Genomic DNA, 17,930 nt, shown 5'->3' with positions numbered 1-17,930 from the left:
CCATGCTGTAAGGTCAAAACATTTTTTCAAAAAAGTTAACGTCCTATTATATGACTTTTGCTTCCAAAAAAAAATTCAAATATTTAAAAAAAAAAAAAGCTACTCTTTCCCTCCCAATCCATAAAAGGAGGCTCAGCATCTCCTACTTGCCTGCCTTCTTTAAGAACTGACTGCTCAACTCTGTTTCCCCCTTTATCTTCAATTTTTTAGTAGCTGATAAGCCTGTTCAAGTCTCCCCAACCTAAAATCCTTCTCTTAACTCTATTCTACCCTTGAACATCACCTAGAACCGTCTCAAGATTTCATAAAAAGCAACAAAACACTTCTAAAAGTGACAGGTAAGATATACACAAAACTCCTATAAAAATGAATGGGCCAACTTGCAAGAAACTCTTGAGATCAAGATGGAGGCAGGCATGAGTCAGTGAAAAGGAAGCTCTCAGATTCCCTGGGAGTTGTACCCTCTGGAGAGACGGAAGCCACACAGGGCTATTTAAAGGTAAATTAAAAGTAAGTGGAAAACCTCTGTTGCATTAGTCATATTCCAAGTGCTGTAGTTACTACCTGTGACTGGTGACTCCTATACCAGAAAATGCAAAGCGTACCCCGTAGAAACACCTGAGTGCGTGGAAGCGAGCAGCTCACTGTGCAGTGGCACCTGAATCAAGACATTGCAGAAACCGAGGGTATAAACAGCCTCAAAGAAGTCCCCAGGGTAAAGGACAGGGCAGGCGGATGCATGTCGACAGTTCCCCAAAGCGGAACGCTGCATGATCAGACATACAAAAAGGCCAGAAGGACCTTCTGGTAACACAAGAAAACGATAAAGGTTAAATGGTTAAAAAGAACAAGGTGGAGATGTGGGGATGTGATGCTTGGCTTCCCTAATGGCTCAGAGGGTAAGCAAAATCGTTGTCAAAATCAATAGTGTTAAAAAAAAAAAGAAAAAGTTAAGAAGTATCTATCAAACAGACATGAACAGAAAAGAAACTAGCTATTTTTAAAACTATTCCAAAAGACAGACAATCTGAAGGTCCAAATACAATAATGTATAGATGGGAAAGAGAATGAGATTTAAAAAATAAAGAAAGTGAACATCTAAAAAGGTATTTACACCACACTAAGACCTTAAGTTACTCCTTTCTGCTCTGGATTTTTATTTTAAAAACTGACAGTCCTCCAGTATGGCATCTATGCAAGCAACCAGCATTGTCAGAGGATATAAATTTACTTTGAAATATTACCCTACCTAAGGATGGTACTTACAGACCTTCAATTGACCAAAAACAGTATACTCGATGAAGTTCACATATGAAGGTGACCTTCAGAGATTCAAAGTGATTTTAAAATCAATGTCTAATAGGATGAATGTCAACAGGTAAAACCCATATAAACAAAAGCTCTCTGAGTTTCTCAACTTTAAAAAGTGCAAGTCCTAAGAACAAAAAGTCTGAGAGCTGCTGTATTAAAAACCGCATACAGAATTTCTCCTCCTCTGTAAAGTTTCATCTCTAAACTGGCATTAAAATTTGGCTTCTCAACTTAAAAGCAAAATTCCTAAATATACCTCAAAAAGCACCAGCTAGCAATAATGAATAAAACATACAATATATATAATTTAAAGCACTCTGTGAAGTAAGTTCTTACCAATTTCCCAGTAAATCAGACTGTATATAGCAGGCTGGGCTGATTTTCACATTATCATATGGGTGAAAAACACTAAATGTTTCTTTAGCACAATACTAACTTTCCTTTCAAAAGAAGATACTCTTCATGGAAACTCATTCACCCAAACCTAAAATTTTAAGTAATAAATAAGACCTAAGCATCCTGTGGTGAAAAGTCATATTAGGTAGTACTGCAAATAGAATGTATTAACTCATCAGCCAGTATACAGATGCTAAAGTGCTTACGTACTTACATATGTATCATATATATATGCAAGAAAGAGAGAGCTCAGAATCAGCATTTTTCTGCCACAACAAAACACCTTTTAAAAAACCACACTTTCCATTTGCCTATCGCCTCAGTTGTCCGTTGCCACCGGGTCTTCAGTTGTCTGATTCATGATGCTAATGGGCTCAAGGAGCTTCATGCAGGAAGTTTCCCAGCCTACTCAAGGGAGCCTGTCTTCCCTGTGTGTGGTTCACTTTCTTCTTCCTCTAAATGGTGTGTCAGTGGCAGGTACGCCCCTGACATCACCTGGGGAATGTAATCACCAACAGGAAAGCAAGGTCCCCACTGAATGGAGAAAAGCAGGTCAGCAGAGACAGATAGAATGAATATGAGTAAGAGGGAGAAATTTACAGGACGTGCCCTTCTCTCCAAAATAAGACTCTGAGAGTGACATTTCAGAGCTCCAAGCATGACTGCCATTGCTTATTCCTTTAACAGAGAGCAGTCCTAACAAGAGAACGAAATCCATGTGCCACTGAACACCCAGTTGCTATAAAGGTGCATCACGCCCTCCCATCTGTCTGTGAAGAAACCCAGGGCTTTCAGACTAGAGCTCAGGGCATTCACCTCAGGTCATGGCCACAGAACAGCTATTTGCAGGTTTCTCTATAAAACGTTTTTTCTGTTTGCTTTCTGAGATTGGAATACATCAGAGAAAATGACTGCACGCCAAGCTGACCATCTCATTAAGGGCAACAATTTGATTTCAAGAGAAAAGAAACATCATGACTGTTTTGAGGGGACAGTAGCTGAAATGTCAAGAAGGGGCACTGGGGTTGGGACCAACACGTCCTCTCCCACCTCCTCTCCCACCTCCTGATCAACACGGCTTAACTCTGCTGTACTTGGTTACACTTCCCGGATACTGTGGGGACTCTGTCTTACAGGGGTACCAACTGATGTGAAAGACAATGCACGGGATAGCACCCATGGGTCTTATTTAACCAAATCAACGGGCAAAGGGAAGAAAGAAGAGAAAGTTTAGTTGGTTAACTTAGAATGAACGGGATCTTCATTCTAAGAACAAGAAGGAAATAATCTTATTTCCTTTTCTGGAGGATGAAATGGAACTCCTTGAAATTAAACTGACTTTCTTCACATGTGGTATATGGACATTGTGCATGGTAACTCACTTCAGTCGTGTCTGACTCTCTGTGACCCCGTGAACTGTAGCCCGCCAGGTTCCTCTGTCCATGGGATTCTCCAGGCAAGAATACTGGAGTAGGTTGCCATGCCCTTCTCCAGGGCATCTTCCCGACCCAGGGATCGGAGCCAGGGATCAAACCTGTGTCTCTTATGTCTCCTGCACTGGCAGGCGGATTCTTTGCCACTAGCGCCACCATTATTGGTCAATTCATCTTATAGGCTTTAAACTTTTTTCAAAGTTAAATTTCGCACAATCTTCACTGAAAACTTGTAAATGCAAATTACATGGTGCAACTGCCACCAAGTAGAAGGTCAGTGATCAGAGAGGGAAGACGGCAGCAACTGACAGGTAGGAAGGCAATGAGTGTGGTGCTACAGGAAGACACCTCTAACGTCAATACACCTGTAACTTCAATCACTACAACCAAGTTCATTATAAAGAACAAAGGAATTCAGAAATCAAGGACCTTCAGGACGTAACCAAGTCTGAAACAAGTGTATATATAGTTCATTGGCAAATTGATATTAAAAAAGGAAAAGATGTGGAAATGTTCTAGCAAGTACCATCCATTTTCCTTTTGCTAGGACAAGCCAAGTTTTGTTTAGGCTCCATCCTCCCCAGCTCAGTAGGTGAGATCTGATAGGGTCAGGACCCGGGGTATGTGTATGGGGGCGGGGGTAGTAACCATGTGACCACTAGTGACTGGCTGGGTGACAGACCAACAGGAGCCACAGAGGCTTCTGGGAAAGTGACATGCGACACAAGGTGAACTATGCAAGGGTGGTAAGATTATGTTATTTCTAGTTTTTTAAAACAATAATTTAGTATTAACTTATTTTTATCTACTAAAAATTTTTAAAGGTTCATAGAATTCAAGTGGGAGAAAAAAAAATGTAGGCAAAAAACACTAGGAAAAACTTCTTAACGTTAAGGAATGTGACCTATTAAATCCTTCAAAAGAGCTGCTGAGTTTCTTCACCATAAAAAAATTTAAAGAAAGGGAACAGATAAGTCATGACCAATGACACCCAGTCCTGTATCCCCAACTCCACACTCAAGCGCTGTTTCCATGTGCTCGTGCCACCGACATATACATGGTGCATCTGCACCTCAGTCCCAACAAGCCAAGCCTCCCTGCCTCCTGACTCCATCCAGGTGATTCTGCTCTTGCCCAGTCACTTTCCAGGAACCCAGTCCTGAAAGCACGCTCCCTGCTGCACGGATCCCAGGCCAGCCCTGTGACTCCAGTCACCCTACCCCCACCCTGTCCTGTCCTATCACCTCTTTGCCAGAACCATCTCCTATGAACTCCTTGGCCTCCAGAACCTCCCCGCATCCAATCCATCCAGCTTTCACACTGATCTCTTAAAGCACAACTCATTCACTCAGCACACACTTACTGACCGCTGTGACAGGTAACCAACGACCACAACTTAGTGGCTTATTGTTGTATTAGTCGCTCAGTCACGTCCAATTGTGTGACACCATGGACTGCAGCCCACCAGGCTCCTCTGTCCATGGAATTCTTCCAGGCAAGAATACTGCAGCAGGTTGCCATTCCTTTCTCCAGGGGATCTTCATGACCCAAGGATCAAACCTGGGTCTCCCACACTGCAGGCAGATTCTTTACCGTCTGAGGCACCAAGGAAGCCCTAGAAGTGCTTTTAATAACACAGGTGTATCTTATAAGTCAGAAGTCCAAAACGGGTCTTGCTAGACTACAATCCAGGCATGCGCATGGCTGCTTTTGGAGGCTTTATGGGAGGATCCTTCTCCTGGCCTTTCCCAGCTTCTACAGGCTGCCTTCTGTCGGTCCATTAACAGTTACCTCCTCCGTCTTGAAGGCCAGCAACACTGGGCCCAGTCTCCTCACACCCCACCCTTCTCATTCTTTCCCACGTGCCTCTTCCACATTAAGGACCCTTGAGAAGTGAAAGTGAAAGTCGCTCAGTCATGTCCTACTCTTTGCGACCCCATGGACTATACAGTCCATGGAATTCTCTAGGCCAGAATACCAGAGTGGGTAACCTTTCCCTTCTCCAGGGGATCTTTTCAACCCAGGGATCAAACCCAGGTCTCCTGCCTTGCAGGTGGATTCTTTACCAGCTGAGCCACGAGGGAAGCCCCTTAAGGACCCTTGGGGGTTGGTTACACTGAGCCCACCTGGATAACCTAGGACACTCTACTTCAGCTGACTGGCAGCCTTAATTCTATCTGTAGCCTTAATTCTCCATATAGTCACAAGTGATGGGAAACTGGGACATATCTTTGAGGGACTTTATTCTGCTGACCACAAGCACCTTATACGAGGCCCTGGGCATGGACAACATTAAACACAGGCTGCCGTCAAGCTCAAGTCAGTCCTTCAATACCAAATGTTAATTGGCTCCCAGTGCTTAAAGAGTTAAGCCTAAACCACTTAATCTTACAGGGAAGCCTTCCTTGATTTCGAAACACTCCTGAGCAACTTACCGTACCCGACCTCCCTGAAGTCCCCTAGCACTGATCTCAACCTGCAGAACTGGGAGCACCCAGCTCACCCACTTCTGCTCCACACCCACTCCAGTGCCACTCCCAGTGCCTGCACCATGTTCGCCCCAGCAGACACTCTCCACGCTCCAGCTCACACTCCACCTGCCCTCTCCGACGCCCAACAAAGCTCTGTGGCCCCAGCTGGCCATTCGGCAGGGACACAAAGAGTTCAGGCAGAGGGGTGACCCAGCGCTACCATCAGCTGACTGTGCAGCCCGGCCCCGCCATCTGACCTCTCCGCCTTGCTTTCATCAGCTGTCAGGTGAAGAGCAGCCCAAACTATTTCTAAATCTGCGCCCAGTTCTAGGAAATCCTCGATCCCGAAAGCCACTATCTAATCAAGGTCAACATCATGTCAGCTGAACTATTCCACTCCCTTCTGATGGAGGGTCCCTGCCTCTGGTCTTGGCGTTGCTTCCCACTTCCCAAAAAGCATCTTTCTAGATTACTCCTCTCCAAACCAGTTAAAGGCTCTTAGGACAACGCTCAGATCCCTCAATGCGGCCTCAGTTCCTCCTTTGCTTCTCCTTACAATCAGTCCCTCATGTGCTACCTGCCTCCTCCCTCACAGCCTCTGCCTGAACGCCTGCTTCCTCTCTCCAGCAGGCAGATGTCTGCTCAGTCTCCAGGCACCCTTCCCCGGACCCCTGGGTCTAATTTAGGGGGTCCCTTCCTGTCTGCCCACAGCACTCCACACTGCGCTCTCGGTGCTCATCACTATGGTATCAGTATCTGTTCCCTGTCAGTCTCTTCCACAGACTCCAACGTCCACGTGGGCAGCACAGTCACTCTCATCCACCCTAGTACAGGCCGGGGGGCGGTCACCAGGATTCCGGGTACAGCAGCAGGACTCTGAGCTGCCCACAGCCACTCAGAATCAAGATGAGATTTCTCAGTCTGTCTGCAGATTCGTGTGGCTGTATGTTTAAAGTCCTGGCTAAGGGAGACATAAGCGACACTGTCGGGGGTTGGTTTCTGGGAACGTGCCTTAAGAGAAAACAGAACTGAATCCTCGGCCCCTTCTACTCTGTCTCCTCCTCTATCCTGCTGCCTCCAAGCCCGACACACAGTGAGCTAGGAGCCTGCAGCTGGTCACCCCGTACCCTTTCCCCAGCCCTTTTGTGCAAAATACAAGTAACACCTTGTTTTGAGATGCCATTAGTGGCACCATGATTATTTTGGGATCTTTGTCACCTGCACTCAAACCTAATGGCAACACACAGCCCTACCCACAGCACCAACAGCGATCTACTGCATCAAATTCACACCTCACCTCTCGCGCTGGGTTACAATCTGTCAGTAGGTGTACTGTCATATGTCCCTGCAGGATCCACGCACTGGAGCAGAGGGCAGCAGAGAACACAATGGGGAGTAAGTGGGTATGGTCAGTGAATCAATGACCACGTGGCAACTGAAGCAGACAGGCTCCATCCAACCTACACGGGCTGCCTTAACCTTGGCTCAGTGTTGCTGCTGCTGCTGCTAAGTCACTTCAGTCGTGCCCCACTCTGTGTGACCCCATAGACGGCATCCCATCAGGCTCTTCTGTCCACGGGATTCTCCAGGCAAGAATACTGGAGTGGATTGCCATTTCCTTCTCCATGGCTCACTGTTGAGGCCAAGCAAAATTAGGTTAAAAAGAGAGTGTCAGTTTCGACCATTATTTGACCAGGAAATAGATGAGTACTTAGACACCAGCGTGCATTCCCTTCCTTCCTTGGGCACAGTGCCACAATAAATCCCTGGCTTATTCCACCTAAAAGCTCTACAAGGTAACATGCAAATAAGCAAGGCCGTTTAACACAGCACACTGAAACAGCATCCTCTGCTCCTGGCAGACGGCGGGGGGCACGTTTCGCAAATTGCTCTACTCCCTCAGCCTGGGTGGGGGGACAGCAACCCTAAGCAGGGAATCCAGCCCCTTAAGGCTGCTATCTCCTAGAGCTGGCTTCCCCGCGGGGGCTCATCTGTGCAGTGTTACAAACTCTCAAGCTTCTCAGGCTATTGAGGCATACTCACCTTCACAAAGCCATAAGCACAGATTACACAACTGATTATACCCAAAAGGTACAGAGAGATAAACATACATGCAAATAATTGCCAGATACCTACCACATGCCAGAGAGCACACAGGTACCAAGGATACACAGGGAACACGCCAGACCTGGAGCAGAGAGGGGAGGAAAGCACTAGTTGTCCTCCCCTGATGAGAAGGAGGCTGATGCACACAGAGGTCAGCTGGGTATAACCAAGGTTACAAGAGCCGGAAGGGGTAGGAACAGCTAATTGAGTAAATAGCACCAGAGGTTCCAGGGTGTGTGAGTCTGACTTAGAAGAAACAGGGCCTTTTCTGTTTAGTTGGGTTTGCTTTCGTGTGTTTTTGTCAGTGGGGAGCAATCGAAGAAGCATCTGGACACAGACGGTGCAGAGCAGAGATGGAGCTGACAGGGCACGGGTGGGGAGATGTGGGGTGTTCAGAGTGAGAGGTGTAGGCAGGAAGTCAAGCGGGATCAAGAATGGCCCTAAGTGAAAGTAAACAAAGCTTTTCATATGGAGTGCGTGGATCCCACTGACGTGTCAGAAGATCTCCGCAGGAAGGAGCCGGGGGAAACCAGGCACCCTGCAAGGGCTGGCGTGCTGTGAAAGGAGGGCAGCAGCCGACACAGCAGAGCCCGAATGGACAACAATTGGTGACTGATGGATGGAGGGAAGGAGGAAGGATGTGGTTGACGGGGGAAGGACCCTGGCACTGATGGCCTGGGCAAACTGGTGACGGGGATGCGCCAGGTCATGCTGGCAGACAGGAGACAGGTTTGGAGGGCGACCAAGTGAATCCGCTGATGAGAGGTTGGAGCTTCTGTTGAATCTGGAGCTCACAAGACAGAAGTGGATTAGAAACAAATGTCTGAGATGGACAGCAGGTGGGCAGGTGGATACGTGAATCCGTGGGCAAGGCAATCACCCACTTAGATTGGGTTTCCAACAGTACTTTGCAATGATTCATCTACATTTTGAATTTTGGAAGTCCTTTATAACATGCCAGTCCCATTTGCAAAACGATGGTAAACTCAAGCATGGAGCTCCGTACCAGGGCCCGATGTAGGGCACCCACCATCACTCTGCATTCAGAGCCACCTTCCTCTGGGGTCCCTGCTGCTGCTGCTGCTAAGTCGCTTCAGTCGTGTCCGACTCTGTGCGACCCCATAGACGGCAGCCCACCAGGCCCTGCCGTCCCTGGGATTCTCCAGGCAAGAACACTGGAGTGGGTTCCTGAGCCTCTTTCAAACCTACTATGTCTTGCGAAGCAAACAGAAAGGAGCTGCCATAACAAGCACAGTACATAAAGCATTCTCTGGGACATGAAGTCCTGAAACACTGTACTTAAGGGGCTATTTGGAGAAGCTCTGACCTGTTTTAAGGCAACCACCTTCTTGGATGAAGCAGACTTGCAGACAATCAACGGCTGCACTGATGAGGACAGGCGATTCTCTGCAAGTCTCTAACTGGTCCCTTGAAGCCCGGCTTCAAGACTGAGCTCTACTGCAACCCCATTTCTAATATACAAATCAGACTGCAATCGCAAGTGGCCGGGAGACAGACATTTAAGAGGCTTTTAAGCAACATCAGCTGCTGTGAGCAGCTGCTTGTAATTCTAAATCTGACTGCAGCCTCTTAACTGACGTGATTACTTGAATATTCAAAATAAATTATCATGATCTCCAAGATAATTCATACAAAATATACAAAGGCAGTGTTACAGCCTCAGCTGAAATGAAGAGAGAATGGAGGAACTTAATTAACAAAGATAAGTTATGCACCCCCTCTAGAGAAAAGGTCTTAGATTTTAATTCAAACAGTGTAACATAAATATGGATATGACAGGAAAACACATTTCTTTTTTATATAAAAAAAAATTCAATCTAAACCCCCACATTTTATAACTGTTTGGGTGTGGGGTGCGAGGGGGGTGACAAGAATAACAGGCAGAGTTAAAATGTATTTAAAAAAGAAAAAAAGCCTACAATGTGGCATATTTGAAAGCAAACACAACCCAATAATTATCTATCATCTCCTCTACAGCCAACGGTGATTTCACCACCTAGTTACATTCCATGCTAACATATAAACCACTCTGAATTTTGTGATCCTCGTATTTTAGGGATTATGGTACTTAGAGGCATCATAATATTGTCAGGCCTAGTGACCCACACTCAGAAAGAAAACTAAGAAGTCCTAAAAGAGAAAGAATCCCAAGAGAACTAAAGGGGTGGGGAAGGTGTTAGTCTCAACAACCTGAACAAGCAGCCTTTAATCAGGCCTGTGTCAGAATGACCTAGATGTTTCAAAACACACATGATGTACATCTCTACCCAAGGGGAAGCAGACAATCTGGAGGCTCCCTAGAGGATGACGGTGCCCTTCCCTCCCAGCCCACAGCCCTCAGGTTTTACATACCTTGTAGATCAAACCCAGGTGGGCCTGGGGCCAGACAAGGAAACTGATGCTGGACGCCTTCGACCAGTCTGGATGTGGACCCTGCCTCTGCCACCTGCTAGCTGGGAAGCCTTGAACAAGTCACCTAACCTTTCTGTGCCTTAGTTTCCTCATCTGTAAAACTGGGGGTACCGATTTCATGGGGGAGCCTTGGTGGTGAAGCACCTTAGAAAAGTACCTAACATGTAGTATATTTAGCACCCACGGATCGGCCTCATCCTCTTCATAAGTCCCGAAGTATTACACTGCCCAACTGCAGCATCATTTATTCTTCTGAAGAACATTACTCAGCTGACTCAATCTTCTATTATAAATGATGCTTCAGTGAACATTCTAGTCAATAGAGAGATTTTTTTTTAATGATGCTCTTCAAATTCAGTCAGTCCCCTACTTAATTTTTAGGTGTAATACTGATAGTCTCAACAGCCCCTCCACCCCAAACTAGGCACAGAAGTCTCAAAGAGGTGGAGTGATTGGCCCACCAATGCCTGTCCAGCTCTCAGGGCAGAGCTGGACCCCTGGTTCCCTGCAGCTGCTAACCTGAAAGGCCTCTTCTCCAGTCCCCTTCCTACTGGTTTGCTAACTTTTAAAAGCGTGTAGTAGATACTTTTCGGAGAAGGCAATGGCAACCCACTCCAGTACTCTTGCCTGGAAGATCCCATGGACGGAGGAGCCTGGTAGGCTGCAGTCCATGGGGTCGCTAAGAGTCGGACATGACTGAGCGACTTCACTTTCACTTTTCACTTTCATGCATTGGAGAAGGAAATGGCAACCCACTCCAGTGTTCTGCCTGGAGCTGCCATCTATGGGGTTGCACAGAGTCGAACATGACTGAAGCGACTTAGCAGCAGCAGTAGATACTTTTAATAAATGCACTTTAGATTCATAGTAAACATTTGGAAGTTTTGTAAGAGGTAAACTCAAACTTTCACAGAGGTACATATCAGCTCAAAAACAGGGTAGATACAAGTGTCAACAGCTCCTATAAATATTCAGGTAATGTACTTTTTCTGCCAAAGCCTGAAGCAGAGGTACCCTAAACACTACCCCCAAGGGACATCAGCACATGGCGAAACTTACCAGAGAAGCAAATGAATAATTATTGAATTCAGTGTCATGAGAACTATTCTTTGGGGAAGGAGAAATTGACAACAATTACTTTGTAGGAGCTTGTGCCGTGCCAAGACAAAAAGAACAGGTACTTCAGGGTTCAGGATAACTCAGATAAGATAAGGACCAGAGTGGCCAACTCTGCAGTGTGGCTCTAATTAGGTCTGTTTAGTATGCACGCCGGAGAAGGCAATGGCAACCTACTCCAGTACTCTTGCCTGGAAAATCCCATGGACAGAGGGGCCTGGTAGACTGCAGTCCATGGGGTTGCTAGGAGTCAGATACGACTGAGCGACTTCACTTTCACTTTTCACTTTCCTGCATTGGAGAAGGCAATGGCAACCCACTCCAGTGTTCTTGCCTGGAGAATCCCAGGGACGGAAAGCCTGATGGGCTGCCATCTATGGGGTCGCACAGAGTCGGATAGGACTGAAGCGACTTAGCAGCAGCAGCAGTATGCACGTATCAGAGGTTAGCTCTGACAGGGTGAAAGTGTTGACAACGGGGGAAGAACCGTAACATAGAGATGGAACCTGTAACCAGCATGTGCTCACAAGAGGGCGTGAATTAGTATCAGGATTGTCATTTGAAGCTGCAGTTGTTTCAAGAAAATGGTTATTCTAATCAGAGAAAGCATGAGAATCCCAGCACTAGAAATCTTAAGTGAAAAACTATTCTCTAAACCCCAGTCAGCAAGAAGACATCAAACAAAAGGTACTGAAGTCTAACAAGAAACAAGGAACACTGAGGTTATCACACATCACTGCGCTCAAATGGGACCAGAAGGGGAGCGGGCAGGGAGGACAGGATTCAGTCTTCCTAAAAACTCAGCAAGTATGACTATTTTCAATCCAGGGGCCACACAATTTTAAAAGCAAATGTATTTGAGTCAAATAAAAGTATCCTCATGGAGGAAACATGCCAGAAGGAACCAAGCGGCTTGGTTATGCTAACGTTTATGCGTTGAAATCAGGGTAGGGTGGGAAGGCGCTTCTGTGACACAAACCCCAATATGAGGAGGGTCTACCTTTCTGAACAACTAACTCTGCTAGGCCAGAGTAACTCCAGCGGTTACGTTTAACTTCTTAAAGAGAAAACTGTAATTTCTATCCCTGATTTCTGACATCTACCTTTCAAAGACCTAAAGGATTTCAACTTTGATTCTCTATCCCTGATCAAACAGAAGCAAAGGATTTGCTCTCTGCAAAAGCGAAAATAAAAAATTTTCGTTCTGAAAGGATCCTGAAATTCACCTTGGTATAACTTGTTTAGTTTTAAAGGACCAACGCCCAGAGTTGATTTAAGGTTGAAGGCAGGTTTAGGGTAACAAACCAGGGCGGCCGGGTTCCATACAAGGACAAGGCACCCTACCCAAACCACTGTACCTTCCAAACCTCTCAGATTACTTCCGTTTCAATAAACAAAGGAATATGCATGTGCTTTTCTATAATCCCGTATTACGAGGCAATGTTTATTTTATGTGAGTTTAGGTAATTCAGTGGATGAGAGGACCCAGAGGCCTTGGTTCTTACTCTGCCAGCAACTGACTCCATGAGCTCACCAGTACTGCGACTTTCCTTTTCTCATCCACAAGCACCCTGATTTCAGTAATATTAAAACAGGAAAGAGGGCTCGTGTGATTTTACCATGCCACTGATTACAAGCTGCATCACTACCCAGGTATGTTAAAACGTGAAAAACTGCCTGAAAATGGATGAGATGTGGTGGAAACACGTCTTTCTAATGTGGCAGACAAACACTGGCTGCAAAGAGGAATGGGGACCAGAGGGGGAGAAAGGGCCTGTCTGCTTGGATCATGGGCCCTTGAGATGTTTCCAATGGAGAACAAAGCCTCCTCTCCCTCCCTCTATGACACTGCAGTTCTTCTAACCCCCACGCCCGAGAGCACCCCTCCTCTTGCTGGCCCTCAATCCGGCTGGTCGTCAAGTTGCGTAAATCTTCTCCTAGAGACATTCTCAAATGATTAGCTCGCTCCAGTGTGTGCTCGTGGCCGTGGCTCCAGGTGAGGCCTCACCACTGCCTGGCCTGCTCCAACAGCCTCCCAGTCCACCCTCATATCCCCCATGTCCATCCTCACCAATCCATCCCACGCACTCTGACAACACTCATGTCCTTGGAGCACAACATTCAGGATACACTCCTTCCAGTCCAAAAGCCTCAGTGGTCTTGTGACAACATCTCAGGAAAGACAATAGGCTAGGAAAAGACCACCCAGGCTAGAATGCTTTGTGACCTTGGGCAAGCTTCTAAACTTCTGAGCCTCCATTTCCTCACTTGTAAAGTGGGAATGCTTAGAGTACCAACTAATAGTACTTGAGAAAAATCCATGTTAAGGGCTCAGTGCAGAGTCTGACACGTAGTAATAGTTTAATAAAAGTTAGCCCTTATTATCAACAACTTGTCTTACTAACCTTTCTTCCCACTTCTGCCTGTCAGCTTCATGCATCTGGGCTACTTGCTTTAATGCCCAATGATGCACTTGTCTGCTCTCTAAACTTTCTCTCCTAGAATGCCCATTCTCTGTGCACCTGTAAGATTCCTCTAGGATGGGTCAGGTGAAATTCAAATGTGGATTCCGTTCTGTTTCATTTCATTTAATTCAATCCTGTCTTTGATGGGGCCTGACATCTTTGGTGGCCCTTATAGCCAATACTGGCACACCCCAATATCCACAGAGACTTACCCTGAAGGTGTAGTTTAGCAGCCTGGTAGGTGTGGTGAAACTTAAATGCACTTCCTCAGTTTGGGATAGGTCCCAGGATATCAGATTTCCACTCTTCTAGTTATTACTTCAAGTAACCAAGGCCTAAATCAAGGCCAAGGACCCTCTCTGGAAGGTGGTGGCAGTTCCCATATGTGAATATGGTAATAGGGGGTCTAGACTGGAACTGGCAGTCATCTTGCAAGATCAGCCTATGGACCTAACAAACATCTGGGAAGACTTCAGAGAAACAGAACATAAGTTCTGCCTTTGGGACTTTTCAGGTCAGGTGGTCATTTAAGTCCATCTGGCACTGGGTTCTCTGTCTCTTGCACAAAAAGCATCCTAACCAACTGGGCAATGTGAGGCGCTGATGACCTGGCAAGCTCTGCCATAAAGCTTTCCCAGATACAGTGAGACAAGCCCCCTCTCAGAAATCTGCTTCTGATCCTCTTCTAGTATAAGGTGCAGATTAAGTACAGGTGTAAAAGGATTAAAGTATAAGCTACTTCAGAAACTGTGTTGTTCAGCTTTGTATACAACCCCAAGACACACACACAGCACACACTCAGTAGCTGACAAGCCAATAAACTAATAGAAAGAGTGAATCAAATGTGGGCTAAAAGGAAGGAATAGACTTTACAGATGTGAAAGATGGCGAACTGTTAATCTTGGATGGCTGAAGATGGACCTTTATTCATGAGGTTAGATTTTTAAGTTACAGAGTAACAGAGTTACATAAAGGGCAGAGCCCACTGAACAAATCCGAGCAGCACAAGGACAGAGGACGGGGCAGGTAAGTTGCAGGAGACAGATCTACACGATTTGGACAAGTCACCTGGCACCTCTAGGCCTCAGTTCTCAATTCTTTATAAAAGAGGTAGGGGATATCACTTCCCACAGGGAGGATGTAAGAATTATCTATGGAAAGCAACTATTAATAGGAAGGTGCCCACATCAGTAATACCTGAAACTGAATGTATGCAAAGACAAACCCACTGGGTAACTAATGGAAACAGTAACTGTTCCCATCAGGAACAGAAGAGTTGTTAGGCACAGAGGAGGGCTTAAAAATAATTAGAAATTTTCTTAGGGGAGAGGGACAGGATGTGGCCGAGTAAGGGGCTGAGTAAAAAGTAAAACCATCATTCATACTCTCTACTATCTACTTACGCATCAAAGTCACCCTAAAAGATGGTAAACAGCTTTGCCGTGATTTCTGTAATTCAAGTTGGAAATAAGACACCCAAGGACTGATACTCACTTCTACAAACAGGAGGACAATCAACAGTTATGCTGAGAGAAAACGAGGAGGTAGTGGCAAAGAGATCCTTGCAAATACCCCCAAATTAAGAATTCTGACACCCCTCCCCCCAAAGAAAAAGCTCAGTAGATCCCAGGGAAAGAGATAACTCACCTCATTTTCAAAAGCAGCTTTGCTGGAATACTGGAATTAGTGTCTGTGAAAACCTAATTTTAAATATTTTCCCAGTTATTTGAGATTCTCCAGCTTTATTTCTGGCCACATCCCCTAAACCTCACTTCCCTTCCCCAAGAAGAAAAATAAGTGAAGAAGAAACATTTATCAAACCACTATTTGGCAAGCCCCCATGCTGGGCACTTTCAGCTGTATCATCTCATGGAATCCCTAGCAATTCTGGAACATGAAACCCTGAACAGAAATGATTTCAAAACTGAGTCAAGAAGCTGAGGACAGAGTCTGAAGCAATGTATTTTTCTTGAAAAAAAAATCTGACCGTCAAATTTTAATACACTTTCTACTTTCACTTTCAGCTAAGTTCTGTTCTATATTCTGTAAAACTAGCCATCAGTAACCATCAATAACATTTCTCCTTTTGTCTTCAGTTAGAAACAAAAAAGAAATGCGAAAAAGAGAATCTGTCCAGAAAAACTTCCTGTCGATGAGAAGTTATAATCTAGGGTAAGAATGCAAAAGGGACACGAATGACATTTCTCTTCCAAGTACTGAGCTCTCCCTGGAGAATCCCAGGCAGCATCCAAGAGGACTGAAACAGTGATGCGCTTGTCCCCTCACCGCGGATGCAAAGTTAAACTGTTCATCCACAGCCACCGAACGCCAAACCGGTTGTGTCCGTATCTCTAGATTCTGCTCCAAGTGTTGTTGGCTGAGAGGTGCAAGCAAAACAAGTGCACCCAACAGGTTATCTACTGAGTGGTTAGGGAAACAAGTTACAAAACCTAACAAGCAACACGAGCTCTTCCGTGCCACCCTATAAAGAAAGCACTTCCTGCCACCGGTCCCGCTATTAAAGAATTAAGGTTCCTCACCACTCTCCCGTCGCAACCCTAGGTTCCGCAGCCCAGTTCGTAGGTCATGCACTGGATTCTTCCATTCGGGACTCCCCACCCCCACCCCAAAGTGGGCCAAGTGCATTATCCACATTTGCAATCAAGAAGCCAAGAGCTGAGCTCAACTACAGTCGTGAGCAGGGGAAACCATCACCCTAAAGGTGCAAGGGCACGGAACGGTTGATGGCAAGACACAGTTCTGAAGAACAAGTCTTGCTCCAGGCACGACTCCCTCCACCCCGAGGCGGGCTTGCGAACGCTGGGGTAGGGTGGGGGGGGAGGGGCGAGTCTTATCTGCGTTTAAACTGTAAAAGAGGACTTTTCCTTGCTACTCGCAGCAGACACGACCCGGCTGCGAGCCGCTCCAGCCCGCGACCCCACCGCCCTCGCGCCCGGATTCCCTCAAGAGTAGCCCAGGTGGTTCCCGAGTCCCCGCCCCCGCGCTTCCCCACCGGCCTCATCCTCTCCGAGGACCGCTGGCTACAGTTATCTGGTTTTAATAAAAACCGAAGTGTTCCCAGGCTAGCGGGTTCGCCTCCTGGGCGGAGGCAGAGGCGGGAGGGCAAGAGAAAAAACGAAAGGCCCGAGGGGACCGACCCGCGCTGCGACCTCCCGGCCCCGCCGTGGTTCTCCCGGCTCACGCGGGTTTTGTTCTCCGAGGAAGCGCGATCGCTCTCGGGGCTCTTCCCTGGATCTCCGGCCGCGCCTTCATCTAACCCGGGCGGGTGAACTCGAGCTCAGAGCCCACCCGCCCTGCCTCCCGTAGGCGAGCCGGGTGCGTTCCCGCCGCGCCAGTCAGTGGGCACACCGTCTACCGGCGGCTTCCACCGCTAAACAGGTGAGACAGCATCTCGCAGAAACGGCCGGGGCGCCTGCCGTCGCGCCCTGAGACCCGGGTCCGGTGGGCTCCTTCGCCACGCGGGCGCAGCGCGGGCCGGGCCGGCAGTCGCTCGTGCGCTCCGGGTTCAGAACCCAACAGCGGGGTCGCATCCCTGGGTCCCGGCCGCGCGCCGGCGCGGGTGTCATGGCCGAGCGGCGGCCAGCCGAAGTTTTCCGGAGCCGCCCGCTTACCTCTTAGGCCGAGCGCAGCAGCGGCTAGGAGAAGCGGCTAGGCGGAGGTGGCGGCGGAGCCCGGGGACCAGCCGAGCAAGGAGGAGGCTGGAGGGAGGTACCGGCCAGCAGGAGCAGCCGCGATAAGAAGAGGAAGGCGCCGGGTATCTACAATCAGAACGTGGGCTGACCGTGACGTCACAATGGCGCGGCCAGCCAATCGCCGTCCGGAGGCCGAATCTAGCGCTATGATGTCATGCGGCCCGGGAGCCAATCGTGAAACAATAGAACTTTCGTGATTGTGAATTCCAGAATCCGATGCAGTGAAGAGCAGTGGTCCGGGTTGGTCCCCTCTGGTTCACGTGTCTCTGGACAATTTTATCCGCTTTCTTCCTAATAAGCCTGCGTGGAACGCAGAGCCTGCGCAATAGCACCGGTGAAGTTCCCGATGCCCTGAACTCTGTTTCTCTCAGTGCCAGGCCTGGCAGGGTTGTGTGGCTGCGTTTGGACGGCAGACGCTCACTGTGGTGCTGTCTCCTCGCGGGTTCTGGAAGGGAGCCAGTTCTTGGTTTTAGATGAAAGGGTTAA

The 17,930-nt window shown here is 47.4% G+C and overlaps 1 protein-coding gene across 1 annotated transcript in view; it reads right to left on the bottom strand.

Moving 5' to 3' along the window:
• ELOVL5 (ELOVL fatty acid elongase 5) overlaps positions 1–17,564 on the bottom strand; it is a 73,356-nt gene extending 55,792 nt beyond the window's left edge. The window contains exon 1 of the mRNA XM_006051111.3: positions 17,364–17,564. The gene's annotated coding sequence lies outside the window, so the exon portion shown is untranslated. The remainder of the gene's footprint in view (positions 1–17,363) is intronic.
• Positions 17,565–17,930: the final 366 nt, after the last annotated feature.

The sequence above is a fragment of the Bubalus bubalis genome, chromosome 2 (assembly GCF_019923935.1).
Source record: "Bubalus bubalis isolate 160015118507 breed Murrah chromosome 2, NDDB_SH_1, whole genome shotgun sequence".
In the NCBI taxonomy this organism is placed as follows: Eukaryota; Metazoa; Chordata; class Mammalia; order Artiodactyla; family Bovidae; genus Bubalus; species Bubalus bubalis.
This window is presented reverse-complemented; position numbering and strand designations above follow the sequence as displayed.